The following is a 27,876-nucleotide window of genomic DNA, read 5'->3' as shown; positions in this document are numbered from 1 at the left end:
ACACAGCTGTCCAGTTTTCCCAACACCATTAATAGAAGACACTGTCTTTTTCCCGTTGTGTATTTTGCCTCTTGTCCAGGATAAATTGACCATATAATCACAGGTTTGTTTCTGGACATTCTATCGTGTTCCATTGATCTAGGTGTCTATTTTGTGCCAGTATTACACTGTTTTGATCACTATAGCTTTGTAATATAATTTGAAGTGCACAATTGTGATGCCTTCAGCTTTTTCTTTTTCAAGATTGTTTTGACTATTTGGGGTCTTTTGGGGTTCCATAAAAACTTTAGGATTATTCTAGTTTGTGAAAAAAAGCTTTTTGGATTTTGATAGAGATTGCATTAGACAAGAAGATTGCTTTAGGTAATATAGACATCTTAGCAACATTTATTCTTCCAATACTTGAGCATGAAATATATTCCATTTGTGTCTTCTTCAATTCCTTTCATCAATATTTTATAGTTTTCAGAGTACAGATCTTTTAATTCCTTGGTTAGCTTTATTCCTAGATATTTTATTATTTTTGGTGCAACTGTAAATGGGATTGCTTTCTTAATTTCTCTTTCTGTTGCTTCATTATTAGTGTATAGAAATGCAATGGATTTCTGTACAATAATTTTGTATCCTGAGACCTTACAGGATTCATGTATCAGTTATAGCAGTTTTTTGGTGGAGTATTTACAGTTTTCCATATATAGTATCATGTCATCTCCACACAGTGAAACTATTACTCCTTCCTTACCAGTCTGGAGGTCTTTTATTACTTTTTGTTGTCTGATTGCTGTGGCTAGGACTTTGAGTAACATATTGAATAAAAGTAGTGAGAGTGGACATCCTTGTCTTATTCGTGATGTTAAGAGGAAATTCAGTTTTTCCCCATTGAGTATGATGTTAGCAGTGGGTTCTTCATAGAGGATGTTTATTATATTGAGGTATGTTCCCTCAAAACCTACTTTGTTGAGGGTTTTATCTTGAAAGGATGTCATACTTTGTCTAATGCTTTTTCTGCATCTATTGAAATAATCATATATATGTTTTTTAAAATTTCTCTTGTTGATGTGATGTATCACATTGACTGATTTGTGAATATTGAACCATCCTTGCATCCTGGGAATAAATCTCACTTGATTGTGGTGAATGATTATTTAATATATTGTTGGATTTGGTTTGGTAATATTTTGCTAAAGATTTTTATATCTATGTTCATCAGAGATATTGGCCTGCAATTTTTTTATAGTGTCTTTATTGGGTTTCGCTATCAGGGTAATGCTGGCCTCATAGAATGCATTTCAAAGTTTTTCTTCCCTTCTATTTTTTAGAAAAGTTTAAATAAGTATTAACTCTTTCTTAAATATTTGGTAGAATTCACCTGTTAAGCCATCTGGTCCTAGACTTCTGTTTGTTGAGAGTTTAATTACTGATTCAATATCATTGCTGGTAATAAGTGTGTTCAAATTTTCTATTTTTTCTTCAGTTTGGGAACATTATGTTTGTAGGAATTTATCAATTTCCTCTAGGTTGTCCAATTTGTGTATAATCTTTCAGAATATTATATAATCCTTTATATTTCTGTGGTGTTGGTTATTTCTCCTCTTTCATTTGCGATTTTATTTGAGTCCTCTCTTCTTTTTGATGGGTCTGGCTAAAGGCTTATCTATCAATTTGTTGATCTTTTTAAAGAACTAGCACCTAGTTTCATTGATCTGTTCTATTTTTATTTTGTTTTTAGTTTATATTTCATTTATTTTTGCTTTAATTTTTCTTATTATTTCCTTCTACTGGTTTTGGGTTTTGCTTGTTCTTCTTTTTCTAGCTCCTTTCAGTGTAAGGATGGGGTATTTGATTTTTTTTTTAATATCTTGAAGTAGGTCTGTATTGCTACAAACTTTCCTCTTAGAATAAGTTTTGTCACATCTTAAAGATTTTTGGAATGTTGTGTTTTCATTTTTATTTGTCTCCATATATATTTTTTTATTTCCCCTTGAGTTTTCATTGACCCATTCATTTTTTAGTAGCATGTTATTTAACCTCCATGTATTTGTGGTCTTTTCAGATTTTTTCTTGTGGTTGATGTCTGGTTTCATAGCTTTGTTGTCAGAAAAGTTGCATGGAATGACTTCTATCTTGTTAAATTTGTTGAGAGTTACTTTGTGACCTAATATGTAATCTATTCTGGAGAATGCTTTATGTACATTTGAAAAGAATATACTTTTTTTAAAATGCTATTTTTTAAGATGGAGTGTTCTGAATGTAACTGTTTCCTTGTTGATTTGGTATGTGGATGATCTGTCCATTGACTAAATAAAGTCTTAAGGGGTGCCTGGGTGGCTCAGTTGGTTAAGCGTCCAACTTCAACTCAGTTCATGATCTCACAGTTCGTGAGTTTGAGCCCCATATCAGGCTCTGTGGTGACAGCTAGGAGCCTGGGGCCTGCTTCAGATTCTGTGTCTCCCTCTCTCTCTCCTCCTCCCCCACTCACGCTCTGTCTCTCAAAAATAAATATTAAAAATTTTTAAATAAATAAATAAATAAATAAATGGAGTGTTAAAGTGGCCTAGTACTATTTTATTATTATCAATTATTTCGCTTATGTTTATTTTAACTGCTTTAAGTATTTGGGTGCCACACGTTGGGTGCACAAATTTTTATAATTATTATAACTTCTTGCTGGATTGTCCTCTTAATGATTATATAGCATCCTTTTTTGTCTCTTGTCACAGTCTGCTTAAAGTCTATTTTGTCTGATATAAATATTGCTACCTCAGCTTTTTTTTCACATCTATTTGCTTGATAAATATTTCTCCATCTCCTCACTTTCAATCATGCCTATATCTTTAGCTCTGAAATGAATCTCTTGTAGATATAGATGGGTCTTTTTGTTAATCCATTCCATCACCCTATATATTTTGATTGGAGTATTTTGTCCATTTACATTCAAATAAACTATTGATAGGTATGTATTTATTGCCATTTTGTTACTTGTTTTATGATTGTTTTTATAGTATTTCATTCTTTTCATCTCTTGTTATCTCTTGGTTTGCTGGCTTTCTTTAGTGATATACTTGGATTCCTTTCTCTTTAATTTTTGCATATCTATTACTCATTTTTTATTGCTGGTTATCATTCAGTTTGTATATAACATCAATATATAGCAGTCAATATTAAGTTGATGGTTGCTTAAATTTGAACTCATTCTTTACTCCTCCTCCCATATTTTAGGTGTATGGTGTCATACTTTTTATTTGGTGAGTCCTTTGACTGATTTTTATAGATACATTTATTTTACTGTTTTTATGTTTCCTACTTACCATACTCTTGCTTATGGTCTTTTCTTTCTACTCAAAGAGTCCTCTGAAGCATTTCGTAGTGGACTGGCTTAGTGGTCATGAATTCTTGTAACTTTTGTATGTCTGGGAAACTCTTTATGTCTCCTTCTATTTGGAATGATAGCCTTGCTGGATAGAGTATTCTTGGCGGCAGATTTTTCACATTTAGCACCTTGAATATATCATGCCACTTCCTTCTGGCCTACAAAATTTCTGCTGAAAAATCTGCTGACAGGCTTATTGGTCTTCTCATGTATGGAACTGCTTTCTTTCCTCTTATCTCTCTTAAAATTACCTCTTTAACAGTATATTTTCCCATCTTAACGATTATGCCTTTTGGTGTAGATATCTTTGAATTGATTTTGTTGTACTTCCTGGATCTGGATTTCTGTTTCTTTCCTCAGATTAGGGAAGTTTTCAGCTATTAATTCTTGAAATAAATTTTCTGTCCTTTTTTTCTTTTCTTCTGAGATTTCTATAATGTGAATGTTATTATGCTTGAGGGTATCACTGAGTTGCCTAAGTCTCTTCTCATTTTGCATTTTTTTCTCTCTACAGCTCAGCTTGATTACTTTCCATCACTCTGTGCTCTAATTCACTGATATGTTCTTATATTTCACATGGTCTACTATTTATTCCATCTAGCGTATTTTTAATTTCATTTATTGTGTTCTTCATGTCTGATTGGTTATTTTTTATCTCACTGTTAATGGTCTCACTGATGTCCTCCACTCTTCCCAAGTCCAGTGAGTAACTTGTTGAACATTACTCTAAATTACCTATTAGGCATTTTACTTATATCAATTTGGCTTAGGTCTCTTGCTGTGATTTTGTCCTGTTTTTTTCTGTTTGTTTTTTTTTTGTTTGTTTTTTCGTTGTTTTGTTTGTTTTTTTCATTTAGAACCTATTCTTCTGTCTCCTTATTTTTTCTAAATCTCTGTGTCTGTTTCTGTGTGTTAGGATCTTAGGAAAGACAGCTACATCTCCTGCACTGGAAAATAATGGCCTTATCAAGAAAAGGTCCTGTCATGTCCTGCTGTGTATTGTCCCCTATTCACCAGAACCTGGAATTTCTGGGGTATCTCCTATGTGTGTTGCATGTGCCCTGCTATTGTGGCTCACCCACGTTTTCCTTCAGACAGTTGTCGGCAATTGCTCCCTTGCCTTTGTGGGCACAGTGCTTGGTCCCTGTGGTGTTTGTAGGCCAGTCTGGGGCTGCCTTGGGCTTGAGTTGAGTCAGACAGGTGTTTGCCAGAGATGCAATAGCACCAAACTTAAGAGTGCTTTCCCTGTGTTGTTCCTAATAAGCTTTCTTTCGTGGGCAGTGAATCCAGTTTTCTGCCTCCTGCCCACTGCTGGGGCTGCCGTCTTACTAGTGTCAGTGGGATTATCTTTCCCTCTTCCTAGTGCAGTAGTTACTTGGGAGTGGTGCTGGCCACTGTAGGGGATGCTTGCACAATGCCAGGCCTGTGGCACCACCCTGTTTGGGATCTGGCCAAGACAAGACTGTATTGGAGAGGGTGGACCCAGGGAAGCACAGTGCAGGGGTGATGCAGTCGGGCGGCAGTGCTAACAAGTTAGGTACTCAGTCCCTCAGATGGTCATGTATTTACTCTGGGGAGTGGGGTAGGAAATGGCATCTGCCATTTCCTTTGTTCCTGGAGGAGGTCCATGGAGATGTCTGTCCTACTGGGACTGGCTCTGGAATTAGTAAATAATTCTCCTTCCCATATGCTGCAGGCACCTTTCAAACTGCTGCTTCCATGCTGTTATCTCCATGGGCCTTTTTTTGTGTTTTCTCTTTAAGGACATATTCTCAGTTTCCTATCATCTTCCTGGCTCTCCTAAAGCATAGCCTGCTGATTTAAAAAAAAAAAATCTTTATTTATTTTTGAGAGACAAAGAGAGTGCAAGTGGGGGAGGAAGAAAGGGAGAGGGAGACACAGAATCCAAAGCAGGCTCCTGGCTCTGAGCTGTCACCACAGAGCCCAATGTGGGGCTCAAACTCACAACTGCAAGTTCATGACCTGAACCAAAGTTGGACCGAAGTTGGATGCTCAACCCACTGAGCCACCCAGGCACATCCCCCCTCCCCTTTTTTACTTCTGGGCTTGAAGTCCCACTGCTTTTAAGAACTCAGGAAATTAGCCCTTCTGGTTTTCAAAGCCAAATATGAAAATTCATATTCCCCTTCTGGGTGCCCTAGTGTGAAAATCTGTTTCTTTCCCCTTTCTGCCTCAGTGGCATCCCTCCCCCTCCCTGAACAGTCCTAGGAGTCCATTTAGCTCCTGACTATGTCTCTGCCTTTCTTACCCTCTTCACTGTGGCCTCATCTACATTTAATTGTGGAGTTCATTCTACCAGTCATTGAGTCATTTTACAGGTTATTTACACTGATGTGAGTGTTATTTTGATGTATTCATTAGGAGGAGGTGAGCCCAGGTTTCTCCTCTGCCATTTTCCCTGGAAGTCCTAATTAGCCTTCTATATATATATAGAAGCCTTCTCTCTCTCTCTCTCTCTCTCTCTCTATATATATATATATATATATATATATAAAATCACTTTTGTACTATCATAAAATCAAAAATTCATAGTTGAACAATCATAATTTGACCATCTGTACTAAATGCCTATAATATGCAGCTCATTGGACAGAAATAAACTTTCCTATTGAAACAGCATCATGCCACTCTTTTTTTTTTTACTTTTTTGAGCTCCCTATTTTTTTCCATAATAATAAAGAAGTGTTCTCTCTCTAAGGGAAGCAATTTATGACAACAGGAAAAGGGATCTTTAATGTGAAATTTCATAAAAATGGAAAAATTATTTATATACATTGACAATAACCACATACAAAATAACATCATATTTTAAAATGAATTTGAATAAAAAGTAGAATTCTAATACTAATTACAAAGTGTTCTGACAAATGCAATGGGGACAATTTTTAGTCTGGGTGACAGAAGAACCAGTCATATTCTTTTCTGGATTTTGAGGCTTTGGAGTTGTGCTGGGACAAGGGTAGTAGTAACTGCCACATTGCACAACTTCAGAATGCTCCATTCACATAGTGTTGTATGTTAATATCACCCCCTGCTGTTGGGCATTGAATGCAGCCTGCATAGGAAAAAGTAGCAATCTTACTGCTGATATTTTTCTTTAAAGCTTGTTCTATGATTCTCTGCACTGGATTTGGCTCTTTGCTTTTGTATTCTTGGTCTACACTCTTGCAGTTTTTCAAAGCTGACTTTAAGAACACACTTTTCAGCTGATTTCCATAGCAGCTTTGATCCCTTCAATGTTCTCTTCAAAATGCTACCTACATGCTAAGCCCTATGTCTTTCATATAAGGTCTTGTCTGTACCAGCATTAAGTTTCCTCCATTTGGTTCATCTTCTTCACTATAAAGGAGATAACTTCATTTCCTTAAAGAACCACTTTCCAAGTAGAGCCATAGCTAACACTATATTCTGACATGCAACTTCTTGATACTACTGGATGAATATTAATGCTGTTCTCTATCAATATCAGTCAATATTTTTACAATTTTGCAACACATGGCATGCTACAATTATATGGCAATACTAACATGAATTAAATCTAGTCTCTATCTTCGAATTACTTATAGTCTCCTAAAAGAGGACGACAGGATCCTAGAAAATTAACTCAGCATAACTTCCTTGAGGGGAGTATGATTTCACTGGCTCTGTGAGGGCATGAGTTCCTATTCTTCAGGTCCCCAGCCTCTAGCACATGCTTTATTATTTGGTGATTTAAAAGATACTATTCTAGTGGTGCCTGGGTGGCTCAGTCAGTTAAGCATGGACTCTGGATGTCTGCTTAGGTCATGATCTCAGAGTCGTAAGATCAAGTCCCCATGCTACACTGAATGTGGAGACTGCTTGAGATTTTCTGTTCCTTTCTCTCTCTGCCCCTCCCCTGCTTGTGCTTGCTTGCTCTCCTTTTCAAAATAAATAAGCCTAAAAAGATGTTATAGCACATGAATAAAAGGCTGTATTAGCCTATCAAGTAACAGCTTGGTTGAAATTAAGAAAAATTCCAAAGAAGAAAGAGTATTCAATCCTAGCTTTGCAAAATAAGATACTGGTAGGCAGAGAAGACAAAAGAACATTCCTGGCACAGATAATACAATAATAGCATGAACAAAAGTCACATATACAAGTTATCCCTGCCTGGTGCTCTCTTTCCCCAGATACCATGTCTCACTCTACTTCGTTCAAGTGTCAAATGCCCCCTTACTGGAGAGAGACTCCTTCCTTGATGACTGTTTTGTAAGTAGCTTTCTATCCCTCTTTCCCTTACCTCATTTGAAAATTTAATTATTACTAACTTACACATATATACATTTTATCTATTGTTTAGGTGTCTGTTTGCCCTGATTTAAATATAACCTCCATAAGTTAGAGAAAATACTATTTAGTTTGCCTACTGGTAAAGCCTCAGATGCAAGAACAATGACTAATGCAAAGGAGATGTTGTGTTTTTGTTTTTAAGGCAGTGGGGCAGGTAGGAAGGAATAATTGATTGGGAGTCATGACTATTAAGGATAGCTTTAATTAAGCAACTTTCTCTCCTCTGGTTCAGCTCAGTGGCAAACAAACTAAATACTTGGTCACCACATTCACCACTCAAGAGATTCCCAGACTTACCACCACCATTTCTCCACAGAGGCTCTCTACCTTCCCCAAAAGAACAGGCACTTCACTTTGATAAGTTGCTAATCCTTTCACATTAGCAGATCCAGTCATTTTCAACCATCCTTTTGTACTAGCAGAGAGATGATCTTTGCAATAGAAATAAAAACTTGCATGATTCTGGTTGTATCTGAATGAATACTGCCCTGTGAAATTGCCTTTGGTGCTACTTGTAAATGCTATTTTTCAGTTTCATGACCTGTATCTATAATCAGCATCTCTGATAAGATTTGCCTTCCTTACTCGTATCCATTTCAATGTTCACGTCTTTATTATTCTTCTTAGGTATGCCTTCTTGCAAAGCAAATTCTACACCTCATTTCACCTGCATTTGCCCAAGCACAGGTAACTATTTCATTGCCTCAAACAGCTCTCTGAACCCAATCATGCGCTGCTTTGTTTAATATTTGTAGTGTCATGCCTGTTTTCTGCATGGATTACCTATCACTATTTTTCTTAAGACTTTGTTTTCATCATGTCTGCTTATCTTTAACCAGTTTTTGAAGGATTTTATATGTTGAAGTTCAGTCTTAAAGTTTAGCAAAGCTCTTTAGTTATCCAAATGAGCTGTAAAAGGCTAGTCTTTAAACCTACCCTCTCTAATGCACAACTTGGCTTTCTTATCAAATTTAAACTGGCTTAGAAACAGCATAGTGGAAGTGAATCAAACTAACTGCAATGTGTCAACTGATGTTCTAAGTCAGCTGCTTTACCTAGTATCTAAGGAAGCAGGGCTAGCAGACACCTTTCATAGAGCATTTTTTCTCTAAAATTTTTGTTCTGACCTGGTGGTAAAACATAGCAGTCAAATCTCACAACACTGGCTAATTCAAGACAAATTTATTATATGACTATTATAGGACAAATTATTATATGACATATAACAATGTAAATCTAGATATATAAAACTATATGAAAATATGTATACATATACACTATATTGAGTCTCTCCTTCTGAGAATATGGAAGCTATTTATTCAGCTGTCTTAAAATATTTTTCAATAAAGTTTTTAAAAATTGGCAACAATCACATTGCTTAGAAGTGTGACAAGATTTGAGAGCTAGTAAACAGAAATCTCAGAAACAAACCTCTCATGGGAGTTTTTGAGTAATCAAATATTTGTGCTTACACGTCTGACTAGACTACAATGGAAACATATTTTTCTCTGTTCCTCAAGTGCTCAATAGAATATGAGCTATAGGCTCATAGTTTCCAGGCTATATTCACTAAAGACTGCCTGAGAAGTTAAGAGATATGTCAAAATCAGACACTTCACCAGAGGCAGTATTAGAAATCAGAACTTGTGTGATTTCAGTAAGCAATTCCAGCACCCAAGTCTGTCATGCTTAATAAATATGTCCACATTTGACTCTTGAACAATGATGGGAGTTAGGGGGAGGTTGACCACCCCTGATGTAGGTTCAAAATCTGCATATAACTTCTGACTCCTGAAAATCTTAACTATTAATAGCCTACTGTAGACCAGTAGCCTTACCAATAACAGAAACAATCGATTAACATGTTTTATATATGTATTATATGCTGTATTCTTATAATAAAATAAGTTAGAGAAAATAAAATCTTAAGGAAATTATAAGGAAGAGAAAGTACATTTATAGTACTGTATTTATTGAAAAAAATCTGCATACGCAGACCTGCATGGTTCTAACCATGTTGTTCGAGAGTCAACTATATATGTTTCGATGACTGGATTAATGAGTTTAAATTTATTCTGTGAGTCAGTTCATTTTTAGAATTAGATTTTGCAGATGTGACATTCATAATATGTAAAAACTTCTTTGGACACAAAGTATATCTCCAAAATATGACATAGATCTGGTGGCTTAAAAATAAGTCTAGATCGTACCAGTGACATCTTGAAGTATAAGGCCCTTAAACCTATCAACTATTCTGAGCTTCTCAGTCAATAAGAAAACTTTTTTACCCATTTGTGGATAAAAAACCCATTTTCATGTTTTTAACCAAGTATAATCCACTTTATTATCATGCTTGTCCAAATAGAATTTTCCCAATTATTCTTTAAAAGCCTATGCAGTAAAACAGATTCAGCCAGAACACACTATTATACCTTTGCAATGCACTTTTATACTTCGAGATATAAAGAACTTGATTCCCTAGTCATGTCAAGAGAAGCATTATTACATTCCTGTCCTTACCTTGTGTTCACATCAGTGAGATGAGCTTTTGCTTCAACGCTCTGTGTAGTCCAAAAGCCCATCAGTTTTGATTACATGAGTTCAAATAATGATTTTAGAAAGTGAGGAGTTAATGATCTAAAAAGGTAGGAGGCAGGGAAACCAGAAACTGTAGATATATCGAGGGTCATAAAAATAACACAAGATTTAGATTTAAAAAAAAAATTTGGTTCAAATCACATCTCTTACATGCTGAAAACTCATGGGCTAGTTCCATGGAACTCCACTGGAATTTGTCCAATGGAGATATATTTCTGTAAAAACTAAATTAGCACTTTCTGTTTATTTCAAGCATACTGAGGTGCAATAAAGTAGCTACCAGCCACTTGTGGCTATTGAGCGCTTGAAATGTAACTAGTCTGAATTATGATATACTGGAAATATTAAATACTTCTCAACTATTTGAAGACTTAGTGACAAAATGAAACATCTCATTAATAATTTTACATTAATTGGATGTTGAAATGATATTTAGATATATAGGGTTAAATAAGATATATTATTATTAAACTTAATTTTTTCATTTACTTTATTAATATCATTACTACAAAGTTAAAAATTAAAAATATTTCTGTTGTACAGCATCTGCCCCGTATGTTTGCTCTTTTGTCGCCACTAGACTAAAGTTACTCTGAGAGGAGGGATTTTTATCTTCCTTATCTTACTGTACTACTAACTGGTGAAAATTCCGACATAAATATAAGTATATATATATAATTTACATTGAGTAAATATAGTAACTTTAATCCTGAGTTTTTAATGCAGTTTCCTAAAGAAGTATCATTGTCACTATAAGCAGACAAATTCAAACCATCCTTCCTTTATTTTCTATCCCATTTGTTACTCAGAGTTCCAAACAACATTTGTTTTGGTCTCATTGTTTTATACAGCCCATGGGTCAAAGGAGAAATTACGAACAAAATGAGAAAATATATTGAATTAAATGCAAGTTAAAACACGACCTATCCAGTTTTCAAAAATGGATTTTAATCAGTGCCTAGAAGAATATTTATAGCAGTACATGGAAAATAAAGTTTAAATTAGAATCTAAACCTCCACATTAAAAATGATTTTAAAAAACCAAATTAAAAATCTAAACAGAAGGAAGGGGTTAATAATTTTAAAATGAACAGATATTAGTAAAATAAAAAGCAAAAAACGAAGATGAGTTTACCCAAAAATATCATTTTATTTTTTGACATAACAGGAAAATTGATAAACTTCCAGAGTTCAGAAAAAAAGATCCTACAGACCCTAGGATGTTAAAGGTGTAATAAGAGATCATTAGGAACAAATTCCTACCAATAAATTCAATAATATAAATAAAATGGGAAAGTTCCAAACTTTTAAGTCTCAACACTTAGGAATTAATTCACTTTTTAAATCTATTAATTAAGTTTATACTTCACCACCTTCCAAAAAGAAAGGTCCAGACTTACATGGATCCAATTGTTAATTCTATAAAATAAAAAAGAAATACCTGGAGTGCCTAGGTGGCTTAGTCGGTTAAGGGTCCAACGTCAGCCTAGGTCATGATCTTGCCTTCCCAAGTTCGAGCCTGGCGTCAGGCTCTATGCTGACAGCTCAGAGGCTGGAGCCTGTTTCAGATTGTGTCTCCCTCTCTCTCTGCCCCCTTTCCCATTCATGCTCTGTCTCTCTCTCTCAAAAATAAACATTAAAAAAAAATTAAAGAAAGAAATAACTATTCTATGGGTGCCCACTAAAATATTAGAAGAAGAGGAACTATTTCCCAATTGATTTTATGAAGCCACTGTTACCATGATAACAAAATCCAATGGGAATTATTTTTTTTAAAAAAGGAAACATGCGAAGTGATGGATGTGTTAATTTGATGGGGGATTCTTTTACCATATATATAAATTAATCAGGTGTATATTCTAAATATCTTACAGCTTTATGTCAATTATACTTTAATAAAGCTGGAAAAATAAATTTTAAGACACAGTTAAATATCCATTATGAACATAAAAACAGAATTCTTTAAAATTCTAGTAAAATGAACTCAGGAAATAAGGAAAAATAATATCCCATGACCAATTGTACAGTTCAGAGATTTTTGACAAATATGCAATTCTAGGAATTCAAGGTTAGTTTAACAGTACAATTAATGTAATTCAAATTATTAATCCATTTTTAAAAACCTTAATATTATTTCAATAGATTCAGATGTTTTGCCATAATACAACAGCTTGGTGATAATAAACAACAAACACAAAACATTAATTTGTGGCAAACTAGCCAACATTATGCTTAATGATGAAACATCAAATGTTTTCACCCAAGATCAAGGGAAAGTAAAGTCTACTCTCAATATTTTTACTCAACATGTTTTTGGAGGCCCTAGTGAAATAATAGAACAGAAAATGCACATAACTTGTAGATAGAAAGATGCAGAAAAACTGTCTTTATTCCTAGATGACCTATTTCCAAGGAATGCATAAGAAGAAAGTCAAAATAAGAAAAACAATACAGTAAAAATTTATAAAGGATTTGAACAGAAACTTAACTAAAGATGATATATAAATCACTTTAAAGAACACACGAAAAGGTGCTTGGAATTATTAGTCATGGGAAAGATGTGCGTGAAATCCACAGTATACTACAGGCATCCATCAGCATGGTTAAAATAAGAAAGACTGACTGTACCAAGTGTTGAATATGTGTAGTAACTGAAAATCTTATATATTTCTAGTAGGAGTTTAAGAGGTGTAATCACTTGGGGATATAATTTTTGCAATTTCTAAAAAACCTAAAGATACACTTAATATATGATTCAACAGTCCTACACTCAGACATTTATTAAAGAGAAATAAAATGGGGCGCCTGGGTGGCGCAGTCGGTTAAGCGTCCGACTTCAGCCAGGTCACGATCTCGCGGTTCGTGAGTTCGAGCCCCGCGTCAGGCTCTGGGCTGATGGCTCGGAGCCTGGAGCCTGTTTCCGATTCTGTGTCTCCCTCTCTCTCTGCCCCTCCCCCGTTCATGCTCTGTCTCTCTCTGTCCCAAAAATAAATAAAAAAAGTATTGAAAAAAAAAATTAAAAAAAAAAAAAAAGAGAAATAAAAGGTATATATGCACATAAGAACTTACATATAATGCTCATAAAAGTTTTATTGATAATATTCAAAAAATGGAAACTGTGTCCAATAAGAGATGGGTGGATAAATAAATTTTGGTAATATGTATGCATTGAATATAAATAATCGGAATGGAGTATAAGAATAAATTGGAATGTAGTACTAATACATTAGCCTCATGGATGAATCTCAGAAAAACATGCTAAACACTAGATACCAGATACAAAAGAGTATATACTACAAAAATTCATTTATTAGGATTTTTAGAAAAGGCAAAACTAAGTCATAATATCAGAAATTCATAATATCATACTATCAGTTATTCATAATATGAATATTCACAAGATCAGTTTTTGCCTTGGGTTCAGGGTATGTGTGAAGAGGAATGGGGTTAAAAGCAGATATGATTATAAGAATTATGTGTAAAAGATAGTGAATATATTCTTTATTTTGAATATAGAAATTCCTATAATTTGTCAAAACTCATCAAACTGTACACTTTAAATGTGTTTATTTTCTTGTAAATCATACTTCAATACATTTTAAATTTAAATATTGAATATAGATTGGTTGCTGGACAGAGGGGATAGATAGGAAAAAGGAAAACCTGTGAATAAAGGTACCTAGGGAAGAAATCATATGGTATAGGGTATGTAGCAGTAGTGAATTTCATGACTAGAATAAAAGATAAATCAACAGGATTTGTTGCTGCACAAATTGAAAAGTTAGAGTTAGAACATGGAAAGTCATGAATATCAGAATAAACATCTCAGATATTTTGTGAACAAATGACAGGACATCAATTTATTCTGTTTGCCCTTCCCATTTTCAACTGTGAAGTAACATTCTCAGACATTCTCCTGTCTATGAAGGAACATAGGCGGGTCTCCAGCAAACCGTGGAAGGAAGAATGTTATAATTCTTCCTTAAATGGTAGGGTCTTTTTGGCCTCTGGTATGCATGAGTTCCCTGACCATAAGTCACATTATTCACTTGTTTGTATCATGTCAGCCTTCCTCACAATTACTATCAGCAGGGCTCTTAAGTATATGTTCACACAACCAAATTAAAACATGATGGTGGGTTTTAGGCATTTCTTGAAAAAAATGCATTGAGCAAAAATAAAATATTCTTCTCAAATATGTTTTTAGATACTGCCTATTATTTTGGTCATGATTTCCAAAATAACTGTCTTGATACAAAGAAACAGGAAGGCTCAGTCAACTATTTTTTCCCACCTCTTAAGGTTAATTTATATTTGATGACTCATAAGGATTGGTCATATATCCCAAAATATTGCAAAGGCTAAAAGATGAAGATATTTTATAAGCCTATAAATCTGTTGAGCTCGATATTAGACAAAACAGTGTTGTTCTCTCCAGATGGTTAATTTGCATGGCTGCCTTAACACTTGGCTTTTCCATACACATTTGCTTATTGTAAAGACCGTCATAAGAAATATGTTACTCAAATTGTGAGAGAAAAAAAAATACCCTGCAAAAATCTGGCTGTGAGATTTGTGTCTTGCTATTCATGTTTCTAAAATGAAGGAGAAAAGAGGTTTAAAGGATTTGGGGCTTTGAAAAGGCCATAGCTGCTTCTGCAGCCCCCAGTGAATTATTCTCCTGGATTAACCAACTGTTAAAGTTTCAGATAGGGACATTTCAATATGAAGTCTTACTAGAAAAGTAACAATTAGGTAGAGTTCTCAATATTATAATTTCATAGTTATTGTATATCATAAAACACTTTTCAAAGGTTTTATAAGAAAGCATTAAATGACAAATTGCAGCAATATGTTAATGTGTTGATAGGATGTAGAAATATTTTACTGTATCAATATGTAACTATTTTTTTAAGAGAGAAAGAGAGACAGTGTGACTGGAGGAGGGTCAGAAGGAGAGGGAGAGAAAGAGCCCCGGATAGTCTCCATGCTGACATGGATCTTGAGCCAAAATCTAGAGTTGGACATTCAACCACTGAGCCACTTAGGCATCCATGTAACTAATATTTCTTTTAATTTCCCATCAAGCAGAGATTCACAATCCTTGCCTTCAGTCTAAACACTGCTAATAATGTTTTCTATTTGTGTTGGGCATTCCTGATAATTATTTCAGTGCATTGTCATAAGTCCCCTTATAAGTGTAGAAGTGGACTTTATAAAATAACTCAGATCATTGTCTGGGGTAGAAATGAAGAAATATCTGGACTGGGTCATTTTCCTTCCCTCATTCTGAAGTCTTCCTTCTACATTGTGCTGAATCTGTAACATATTTTACAGCTATCACCTAGACAACTAAAGGGGGAAAAATCCAAGACGGAACAGAATAGAAGATTAGACATTAGGAAATTACAGAGATTCCCAAATAAAGGCATTTGGAAAGGGGAGCTTGTCAACTGCAATAATGTCATTATTCAGACTGAAGTCAGAGAGGTAGAGAAGTTTAGAAAACTTTGACTGTATTTTCACTTTATGTTTGAAGAAATTTATTTGCACTTCTCTGATAAGTGATGTTGAGAATCTTTACATGTGCCTATTGGCCATCTATATGTCTTTTTTGGGAAAATGTCCATTCAGGTTCCCATCCATTTTTTAATTGGATTGCTTGGTGTGTGTGTGCGTGTGCGTGTGTGTGTGTGTGTTGAGTTGTATAAGATTTTTAATATTTTGGATATTAACCTCTTATTGGATATTTCATTTGCAAACACATTCTCCCATTTAGTTGGTTGCCTCTTTGTTTTGTCGATGGTTCCTTTCACTGTGCAAAAGTTTTTCATTTTGGTGCAGTACCAAGTATATTTTTGCTTTTGCTTCCCTTGCCTCAGGACACCTATCTAGAAAAATGTTGCTACTGCTTATGTTTTATTCTCAGAGTTTTTATGATTTCAGGTCTCACATTTCAGTCTTTAAGCCATTTTGAATTTATTTTGTATATGGTGTAAAAATACGGCCCAGTTTCATGCTTTTGAGTGTAGCTGTCCATTTTTCCCAGCACCACTTGTTGAAGAGATTGTCTTTTTCCCATTGTATATTCTTGACAACTTTGTTGTAGTTTAATTGACTATATGTGTATTTATTTCTGGGTTCTCTATTCTGTTCCATTGATCTAGGTGTCTATTTTTGTGCTGGTACCATACTGTTTTGATTGCTGCAGCTTTATAGTACATCCTGAAATCTGGGATTGTGAAACCTTCAGCTTTATTCATTTTTTCTGAAGACTGCTTCGGCCATTCAGGGTCTTCTATGGTTTCTAGAAACTTTAATGTTATTTGTTCTAGTTCGATGAAAAATGCTGTAGGTATTTTGAGAGGGATTGCATCAAATCTATAGATTGATTTGGGTAATATGGATATTTTAACAATACCAGTTCTCCCAGTCCATGAGCATGGAATATCTTTGCATTTATTTGTGTGGTCTTCAATTTCTTTCATCAATGTTTTATAGTTTTCAGAGTTACAGGTATTTGACTTCTTTAGTTAAGTTTGGTCCTATATTATTCTTTTTGGTGCAATTGTAAATGTGATTGCTTTCTTCCTTCTCTTTTGCTGCTTCATTATTAGTGTGTTAAAATGCAACAGATTTCTGTGTATTAATTTTGTATCCTGCAACTTTACTGAATTCATTTATCAATTCTAATAGTTTCCTTTTGGTGGAGTCTTTAGGGTTTTCTATATATATTATTACCTCATCTGCAGATAGTGAGATTTAATTCTTCCCTACCAATCTGGATGTCTTTTAGCTCTTTTCTCTGTATGATTGGTATAGCTAGGACCTCCAGGACTATGTTGTGTAAAAGTGTTGAGTAAAAATATTTCTCTTGTTCCTGGTCTCAGAGGGAAAGCTCTCAATTTTTTATCATTGAGTATTGTAAACTGCAGGTTTTTCACATATGGCTCTTATTATGTTGACTTGTGTTCCCTCTAAACCTACCTTGTTGAGAATTTTTAACAGAAATGGATGTTGTATTTTGTTCATTGCTTTTTATGCATCTATTGAGATGATCATACAGTTTTTATTCTTTCTCTTCTTGATGTAATAAATCACATTGATTGATTTGCAAATATTAAACCACCTTTGTATCCCTGAAATAAACCTTACTTGATCTTACTGAATGATTTTTTAATGTGTTGTTTAATTTGATTTGCTAATATTTTCTTGAGGATTTTTTGCATCTCTGTTCATCAGAGATATTGGCCTATAGTTTTATTTATTTATTTTTATAATGTCTTTGGTTTTGAATTCAGGGTAATGCTTTGTAGAATGATTTTGAATGTTTTTCTTCCTCTTCTATTTTTTTTTTTTTTTTTTGTAATAGTTAGAGAATAAGGACTAACTCTTCTTTAAATACTTGGTAGAATTTACCTGTGAAACCATCTGGTCTGAACATTTGTTTGTTAGGAGATGATGATGATGATGATGATGATGATGATGATTCATTAAATTTCATTGCAAGTAACAGTTTGTCCAAATTCTCTATTTTTTTAATTCAGTTTTGAAAGGTTATATGTTTCTAAGAATTTACTCATTTCTTCTCAGTCATCCAGTTTGTTGGCATATTAGTTTTTATAATATTCTTTAATAATCCTTTTGTATATCCATAGTGTCAGGTTGTATTTCTCATCCTTCACTTATGATTTTATTTATATTTGTCTTCTCTCTTTTTTTCTTTTTATGAGTCTGGTTAAAGTTTTACCAATTCTGTTCATCTTTGTAAAGAAACAGATACTGTTTTCATTGATCTTTTCTATTGTATTTTTAGTCTCTCACATTTTTCTACTCTAATATTTATTATTTCCTTTCTTCTGGCTTTGGGCTTTGTTCTTTTTCTACCTCCTATAAGATGTAAGGTTAGGTTGCTTATTTGAGATTTGCTTATTTCTTGGAGTAGGCCCATATTTATATAAACTTCCCTTTTAGAACTGCTTTTAACTGCAGCTCAAAGATTTTGGACCATGATATTTTCATTTTCCTTAGTCTCCATGTATTTTTTTTTTTTCAACGTTTATTTATTTTTGGGACAGAGAGAGACAGAGCATGAACGGGGGAGGGGCAGAGAGAGAGGGAGACACAGAATCGGAAACAGGCTCCAGGCTCTGAGCCATCAGCCCAGAGCCTGACGCGGGGCTCAAACTCACGGACCGTGAGATCGTGACCTGGCTGAAGTCGGACGCTTAACCGACTGCGCCACCCAGGCGCCCCATCCATGTATTTTTTAATATCCTCTTTGATGTTATGCATGACATATTTGTTCTTTAGTAGCATCTTATTTAGTCTTCATGTATGTATTCTTTACAGATTTTTTTCTTGTAATTGGTATCTAGTTTTATAACATTATGGTCAGAAAAGAAGCTTCATATGATTTATCGAGACTTGTTTTGTGGCCTAACATCCTGGAGAATGTTCCATGTGCACTTCAAAGACTATGTATTCTGCTGCTTTGGAATAGAATGTTCTATATATATCTGTTAGGTCCATCTGGTCTATTGAGTCATTCAAAACCATTGTTTCCTGGGGCATCTGGCTGGCTCAGTTGGAAGAGCATGTGACTCCTAATCTAAGGGTCATGAGATTGAATCCCACATGGAGTGTAGAGATTACTTAAATAAATAAAAAAATTAAAACAAATATTGTCTCTTTGTTGATTTCCTCTGTGTATGATCTTTATACATTGATGTAGGTTGGTTGTCAAGTCATCTACCATAATTGTATTGTTGACAATTTTTCCCTTTATATCTGTTGATATTCACTGTATGTTTCCATGTTAGGTGCACAGATATTTACAGTTGTTATAACTCTATTTGGATTGTTCCCTTTATCATTACATGTGCCTTCCTTTGTCTCTTGCTACAGTCTTTTTTTTTTTTTAATGTTTATTTATTTTTGAGAGAGAGAGGGAGACAGAGCATGAGCAAGGGAGGGGCACAGAGATAGGGAGACACAGAATCTGAAACAGGCTCCAGGCTCTGAGCTGTCAGCAGAGAGCCTGATGCCGGGCTCATACCCATGAGCAACGAGATCATGACCTGAGCCGAAGTCGGACACTTAACCAACTGAGCCACCTAAACACCCCATACAGTCTTTGTTTTAAAATCTACTTTGTCTAATATAAGTATTGCTACCCCAGATTTTTTTTCACTTCCAGTTGCATGGTAAGTATTTTCCCATTCATTTACTTTCAATCTGCATGTGTCTTGAGATTTGAAGTGAGTTTCTGGTAGATAGCATATATATGGGTTATGTTTTTTAATCCTTTCAGTCACCTTATATGTGTGTGTGTTTTTTTTATTGAAGCATTAGCCCATTTATGTTTAAAGTATTATTGGGGAACATGGGTGGTTCAGTTGGATGAGCATCTGACTCTTGACTTCAGCTTAGGTCATGATCTCAGGGTCACGGAATTGAACCCTACCTTGGGCTCCACAGAGAGCATGGAGTCTGCTTATGATTTTCTGTCTCTCTCCCTCTCTCCCTTTGCCCCTCTACCCTGCTTGTGCTCTCTAAATAAATAAGCAAATAAGTAAATAATTATTGATATGTATGTACCAGTTGCCATTTTGTTAATTGTTTTTTGGTTATATTTGTAGTTCTTTTTTATTCTTTTCTTCTCTTGCTCTTTCCTTGTGCCTTGATGGCTTTCTTTAATGTATGCATGGATTCCTTTCTTTTTGTGTATTTATTTCAGGTTTTTGATTTGTGGTTATCATTGGGTTCATATTAGAACATTTTATGTGTATAGCAGTCCATATTAAGTTATTGTCGCTTAAGTTTAGTATTCTAAAAGCACTAAATTTTACTTTGCTCCCCCCCACATTTTATACATATAATGTCCTGTTCTACATTCTTTTATTTTGTGCATCCCTTGACTGATATTTATACATATAATTAATTTTATGGCTTTTGTGTTTTAACTTTCATACTGGTTTTATAAGTAATTAATCTAATTTGACCACATGTTTGCATTTACCAGTGAATTTTTTTCTTTCATAATTTTCTCACTTATAGTTATGACTTTTTCACTCAAATAATGCCCTTTAACAATTCTTTTTTTTTTTTTTTTTTTAATTTTTTTTTTTTTTAACGTTTATTTATTTTTTTGGGACAGAGAGAGACAGAGCATGAACGGGGGAGGGGCAGAGAGAGAGGGAGACACAGAATCGGAAACAGGCTCCAGGCTCTGAGCCATCAGCCCAGAGCCCGACGCGGGGCTTGAACTCACGGACCGTGAGATCGTGACCTGGCTGAAGTCGGGCGCTTAACCGACTGCGCCACCCAGGCGCCCCACCCTTTAACAATTCTTATAAGAGTGGTTTAGTGGTGATGAACTTTTTAAATTTTGGTTTGTCTGGGAAACTATCTCTCCTTCTATTATGATAGAGAATTCTTGGTTGCAACTTTTTTTTTTCCTCTCAACACTTCGGATATATCATACCAATCTCTTCTAGCCTATAAATCTTCTGCTGAAAAATCAGCTCATAGCCTTATAGAGATTTTCTTCTATGCAACAACTGTTTTTTTTTTTTTGCTCTTACTGCTTTTAACATTCTCTATCACTGCTTCTTGCCATTTAAATTATTGTGTGTCTGGGGCGCCTGGGTGGCGCAGTCGATTAAGCGTCCAACTTCAGCCAGGTCACGATGTCGCGGTTCGTGAGTTCGAGCCCCGCGTCGGGCTCTGGGCTGATGGCTCAGAGCCTGGAGCCTGTTTCCGATTCTGTGTCTCCCTCTCTCTCTGCCCCTCCCCCGTTCACGCTCTGTCTCTCTCTGTCCCAAAAATAAATAAACGTTGAAAAAAAAATTTAATAAAAAAAATAAATAAATAAAATGGGATAATTTAAAAAATAAATAAATAAATAAATTATTATGTGTCTTGGTATGGTCCTCCAAGGGTACATTTTGTTCAGCACTCTCTGTGGTGCCTCAATCTGTTTATCTGTTTCCTTTACCCACATTAAGAAAGTTTTCAGCTATTAATTTTTCAAATAAGTTTCTGCCCCCTTCTCTCTTCTCTTTTTAGGATTCCTATAAGGCAAATGTTTTGATTGAGGCTATCACCGAGTTACCATAACCTGTTCTCATTTTCTATTCATTTTTTTCTCTTCACCTTGGTTGCTTTATATGACCCTGTCTTCCAGATCACTGATTCATTCTGCATCCTCTAATCTGCTATTGATTTCCTCTAGTGTATTTTTTAATTTCAGCTATTGAGTTCTTCAGTTCTTCTTTTTTATATTTTCTATCTCTTTGTTGAGGGCCTCAGTGAGATCCTCCACTCTCTTGTCAAGCCCAATGAGTATATTTATGACCACTACTTTGAATTCTTTATCAGGCATATTGCTGATCTTTGTTTCATTTAACTCTTGTGCTGTCATTTTGTCTTGGTTTTTTATTTGGGTCATATTCCTTTGTCTCTTCATTTTGTCTGATTCTATGTTTGATTCTATTTGTTAGAAAAGTCAGCTACATCTTCTGTTCTAAAAGTACTGGCCTTATGAAAAAGAAATCCTATGGTACCCTGTTGTGCGATGCCTCTGGTCACAGAACCAGGCAGTCCATGGGTGTCTCCTGTGTGAGCTGCCTGTGCCCTCCTGTTTGGCTAACTGGCATTTGCTTTCAGTCCAGTAAGCTGCAATTTACCTGCTCTGGGTGCACTGGGTAGATTTTGGTCCCTGCATTGGTAAGGGGTCTGTCTGAGGTTCCATGGGCTTGAAGGTAGGTAGTATGAGCAATCTGGCTAGTAGTGTGCACCTACTCTGTCTGCTACAGAAGCATGTGCCTCAAATGGCTATGTGCTTTCCCTGTAAGGCCTCCTGATAGGTTTTCATTGGTAGGCAGGGTTGATAATCAGACCAGATGTCTGCATCCCATCTGTTTTCCAGAGCTGCAGGCTTACTAAATGGGAGGATACTCTTCCTGCATGGCCAGCTGAGAAACTAGGCAGCTGGGACTGATGGTGTGCTGGTGGGTGTGGTTATTTCCCCTTTCCCCAGGGCAGGAGTCACTCTGGAGTGGTGCTGGTTCCAGCCTGGACTGCTTTCAATGTGTGTCAAAGTCCAAGCTGCTTTAGAGGATATCTGCTGAGACCGGCAGGTTGATGAGGTAGATCCACAGGGGAAACATGGGGGACAGGACACTCAGTGCTGGAAAAATAGGTGGAAAGTGTTCCTGCTGGTTCACACAAATCCCATATGTAGACTGAGAGGAAAGAAAAAGAAATGGTGCCTGTCAGCACTTTTGTTCGTGAAGAAGTCTCCTGAGTTCTCTGCCCCTCGAAGCACTTTCTGAGATTAGTAAATAACTTTCCTTCATGTAGAACTCAAGTGCTTTTCAAACTGCTGCTTTTGTGCTATGTCTCAGCTGAATTATGCTGCTTCTTTAAGACTGTTTCCTATTGTCCCCACCTTCCCAGGAGCTAAGCCTGCTGATTTTTAAAGTGTCCAGAGTTAATATCCACTAATTTTTAAAGCTCATGAATTTTAGCCCCACTGGTTTTCAAAATCTAATGTGGTGAGCAGTCGTCCCAATAATGTGATCCTTGGGCTTCTCCATGCTTGTGATGTCTCATTTGTGATTAGTCTCATCAGCGATTTGGTTCCCAACTGCGTACCTGCCTCTCCTACCCTTTAAAAAATTGTTTTAAGTTTGTTTATTTATTTTTCAGAGAGCGAGAGAAATTGTGAGTGGTGTAGGGGCAGAGAGAGAAGAGAATCTCTAACAGGCTCTGCACTGTCAGCATGGAGCCTGACGAAGGGCTCAAACCCACAAACTGTGAGATCATGACCTGAGCCAAAATCAAAAGTTGGATGCTTAACTAGATGAGCCACCCATGCACCCCATTCCTAACCTGTTTAATGTGGCTTCTTGTGTATGATTAACTATGGAAAGTCTGCTCTGCTGATCCTCAGGTCATTTTCAGAGTGAGTTGAACAAATGTGGCTGTTACCTTGTGTATCCATGGGATGAGGTGAGCTCCGGGTCCTCTTACCCTGCCATCTTTTTGACACTTTCTAGAGGGTCAGTCTCCCAGAGGTAGACTATTGGTTGGTACTTGGCTCAGGAAAATTTTCATTGTGATAATTGGGGTATTTTTCTCAATCCTCCTATAGTATCTTCATGCTTCCTCATATCTTGTGCTCCTGAGCCCTAGGAGTAAACTTTGCTCAGCCTTCCTTGTCTTTTCCCTTTGGTGAGTTTAAGCATAAGAGTTTCCTGCTCTGTCTTCAGTGATAGCAGCACCCTGCATTGTATCCTCAGAAAATCCCAGGTACAAGAAGGTTCCTGACCTTTACACAGTGGAAAGTTATTTGCTTATGTATATCCCCAAGTGAGAGGAGGAGGAAAGAGAAGAAAAGAAGGCTTGTTGTCATTCCCTCTGCAATAATCTTTTTTTTTCCCCTTTAACTTCATATCAGAGAAATGTCCAGGGCACCAAATAAGCTTTGGTATATCACCCAACATCACCTAAGCACTGTCTGCATACCTTTGTCACTAGGCATGTCACTTCACTCTCTTTTCTGTCCCCAATCTTCCTCCTGAGGCCTCTTAAAAAAACTGTCAAATAGGTGCTAACTCCTATTGTATCTGGAACTGCATGTGATTTTCAATTGTCAAGCAGACTTGCATTTGACATTTAAGAATTTATTAAACTTTTACTTTTTTTTTTCCCTGCTTGCTTTTATATACGTTGTCTCTTCCTCTCATGCTCTGTTTAATAGAAACACCATTTATGTGCTCTGTCTCTTCTCATGGGGTCTTATTTCTTTGAAATTTAGTTCAACTTACTGTTTGGGTTAGTAGTTTGCTAATGAGCTTTAAAAGTATCTGATTGCATAGATTACAGATTTTACATTTAGTAGTGTGGAATCTTTTGCAACATTCTACATTCTAACTGAAAGTGGAGTTTGAACACAAGTACATTTTGGAGTACAGTTTTTTACTATTTATCCTAAGGCCAAAGATTATAAAGTATTTCAACAAATTTTGAATTCTAGTTAGTATGTGTATATATTCTCTCTCCCTCTCCCCCCTTGCTCTCTCTCCAGTGGAATAACAACTTGTAAGTGTAGAAGAAATGATGTAGTTAGAAAATCCCATTTTGGCAATCAAGACACTAATTTATTCAGAAAATGATCCTAAATTAATGCTCAAACTAACAGTGAAAATTTGATGAGAAACAAGATACAGCCTGAAAGAATCTCCCCAAGAAATGCTTATAAATTACAAAAGCAAAAATAGAAATAGCTGGCAGACACCACCTGAACCATGTGATTAAAGTTGCCATAAACAGGATTGAGACAAGATATTGCCTTCTGACAAGATACACAGAAAAGGACATAACACTACTTCTGTGATAATTCTGCCAAATATGAGTCACCTGGTTCTGATCACAAGGAAATATTAAACAAATCCAATAATTGGACATTCTACAAAATAACTGGCTGTGTTTTCAAAATTGTCAAAGATGCAAAAGGCAAAAAATCATTTTGAAGAACTGTTCTACTTTGGAGTCTAAAGGGGATGTCAGTTATTGAATCACAGATCCTGGACCACAGTAACTTTTCTCCTGTTTGCTTTGTTTAGATGTTTTTAGGATACTTAGGTTTAATCTCAATAAGATCTGTGGTTTAGATGGTAGTATATCAATAATTTTCTGATTTTGATCATGGGATAATGGTTATAGAAGAGAGTGTAGAGACCTCTCCTATTTTCTTAGGAAATATATAATAATTATTGGGGTAATAAAGTGTCGTATCTGCAAATTATCCTCCAGTGATTCATCGAAAAATATTCAATTAGACATATGGAAAGATAAATAGAATGTATGGAAAAATTTTAATAGATGGGTAATGTAGTTGAAGGTCATATACAGTTTCATAGCCTTTTCTAGAAACTTTTCCATAAGTTTGAAATTACTTTGGAAAGATGTAAATTTCTAGTACTGGAAAGTAGTAGATCTCATTAAGAAATTATGCTTTATGTTTCCTTTTGCTTTTCTTGTATGTCTTCCCAACCCTCTCCCAGTTTTCTTGAGATAAAATTGATGCATAACATTTTTAAGTTGAAGGTGTACTAAGTGTTAATTTAGTACATTTCTATATTGTAAAATGATTACCAGAATAACATTAACACCTGCCTCCCATCATAAAGTTATCGTTTCTTTTTGTAGGGAGGACATTTAAAATTATACTTCCTTTTTTCGTTTAAAATTATTTAAACTATTTGAAACTTTTTAAAAAGTGATTTAAATTCCATTTAGTTAACATACAGTGTAATATTTTTTTCAGGTGTCCAATACAGTCATTTTGTACATCTATAAAACACCCAGTGCTCCTCATAACAAGTGTACTCCTTAATCCCCATCACTTATTTAACCCATCACCCCACCCACCTCTCCTCCAGTAACCATCAACTTGTTCTCTTGTTTCTTATTTTTTTCCTCTTCTTTTTCCCCATGCTCATTTGTTTTGTTTCTTAAATTCCACCTTTAAGTGAAACCATATGGTATTTATCTTTTTCTGACTGATTACACTTAGCATAATATTCTCTAGCTCCATTCACATTGTTGCAAATGGCAAGATTTTCATTCTTTTTATGGTTGAGTAACACACACACACACACACACACACACACACACACATACATATACATTCCACATCTTCTTTATCCATTCGTTGGTCAATGGACGTTCAGGCTATTGTTGATAATGCTGCTATAAACATTGGGGTGCATGTATCCCTTCAAAGTAGTATTGTATCCTTTGAATAAATCTCTAGTAGTGCAATTTCTGGATCCTAGGAAAGTTCTATTTTTAACTTTTTGAGAAACCTCCATACTGTTTTCCACAGTGGCTGTGCCAGTTTGCATTCCCACCAACAGTGTAAGAGGGTTCCTCCTTCTCTGCATCCTCACCAATACCTGTTGTTTCTTGTGTTTTTTTTTTTATTTTAGCCATTCTGACAGGTGTGAAGTGATATCTCATTTTAGTTTTGATTTGCATTTCCCTGATGATGAGAGATGTTCAGCATCTTTTCATGTGTAAGGTCACAATTTCTTAGCAATATTCAAGTATATAATATAGTATTATTAACTGTAATTACTGTGCTGAACATTAGATCTCCAGAAGTTATTCATCTTATAGCTGGGTGTTTGTACCCTCTGACTGACCTTAGCCCCTGGCAACCATCATTATAGTCCTTTTTTTCTGTAAGTTTCGCCTTTTTTTTTAGATTCAATATGTAAGTGATACCATGCCATATTTCTTTCTCTGTCTGGCTTATTTCACTTAGTATGATGTCCTCAAATCCATCCATTTTGCCACAAGTGGTAGGACTTCCTTCTTCTTCATGCCTGAAAAACATTCCATTGTGTATATGTGTGTGTATGTATGTATGTGTAGATATCACATCTTATTTACACATTCATACATTAACACACACAGGTTTCCATATCTTGGCTAGTGTAAATAATGCTGCGATAAACATAAGTGTGCAGAGATCTCTGAGATACTGATTTTGTTTCCTTTGGATACATACCCAGAAGTAAGATTGTTAGATCATATGGTAGTTCTATTTTTATTTTTTGAGGAACTCCATACTATCTTCCATAGAAGCTATACCAATTTTCATTCTACTATCCATGCAGAAGTGTTCCCTTTTCTTCATCCCTCACCAACACTTGTTATCTCTAGTCTTTTTGATAAGAAAGTCTAACAGATGTGAGGTGATAACGCATTGTGGTTCTGATTAGATTTCCCTGATAATGAGTGATGTTGAGCATCTTTTTCTTCTGCCTGTTGACAATTTGCAGTTTTTCTTCAGAGAAATGTCTGTTTAGTTCCTCTGCCCACCTTTAACAAGTTATTAGATTTCTTTGCTATTAAGGTGTATGAGTTTTTATATCTTAGATATTAACCTTTTTTTCAAATACATGATTTGCTGAGATATTCCATTCTATAATATACCTTTCCATTTTGTTGATTGTTCTTTTGCTGTGCTGAAGTTGCTGTTTTTTGTGTTTTTTTTTAATAGAAAGGGTGAGCCAAGGAGATGGGCAGAGGGAGAGAGACAAAGAATCCCAAGAATTCAGTGCTATATTGAATAGGAGTGGTAATGGTGAGTACCCTGGTCTTTTCTGATCTTAGAGGAAAAACTTTTGACCTTTCACCATTAAGTATGATGTTGGCTGTGGGGTTATTGTACATGGTCTTTATTTTGATAAGGTATATTTCTTACATAACCAACTTACTGAATGTTTTTATCATGAAAGGATATATTTTATCAAATGCTTTTTTGATATGATCATAGGATTTTTAGCTCTCTATTTATGTGGTGTTATCACATTTATTGATTTGTGTGTGTTGAACTATCCTTCTCTTCCAGGCAACAATCCCACTTGATCATGGTGAATTACATTTTAATGGGCTGCTGAATTTGACTTACTAATATTTTATTGAGAATTTTCTTCATCATTATTTAGTGATACTGGTCTGTATTTTTTTTCCTATAGTTTCTTTATCTGGTTTTG

General features: G+C 35.3%; 2 long non-coding RNA genes across 5 annotated transcripts in view; one reads left to right on the top strand and one right to left on the bottom strand.

Moving 5' to 3' along the window:
* Window positions 1-27,876, bottom strand: part of LOC147583276 (uncharacterized) — a 417,756-nt gene that overhangs the window by 49,611 nt on the left and 340,269 nt on the right. The window lies entirely within an intron of this gene.
* The window catches only part of LOC147583277 (uncharacterized), a 115,560-nt gene that overhangs the window by 50,745 nt on the left and 36,939 nt on the right, over window positions 1-27,876 (top strand). The window contains exons 2-4 of one of the 3 annotated variants that reach the window (XR_015247759.1): window positions 7,543-7,616; window positions 8,330-8,389; window positions 27,381-27,464. This is a non-coding gene — a long non-coding RNA (uncharacterized LOC147583277). The remainder of the gene's footprint in view (window positions 1-7,542; window positions 7,617-8,329; window positions 8,390-27,380; window positions 27,465-27,876) is intronic. The other 2 variants (XR_015247760.1, XR_015247752.1) reach the window with 2 other exon arrangements.

The sequence above is a fragment of the Puma concolor genome, chromosome A2 (genome assembly GCF_028749965.1).
Source record: "Puma concolor isolate L17-30 chromosome A2, mPumCon1.1.hap2, whole genome shotgun sequence".
Classification (NCBI taxonomy): Eukaryota; Metazoa; Chordata; class Mammalia; order Carnivora; family Felidae; genus Puma; species Puma concolor.
This window is presented reverse-complemented; position numbering and strand designations above follow the sequence as displayed.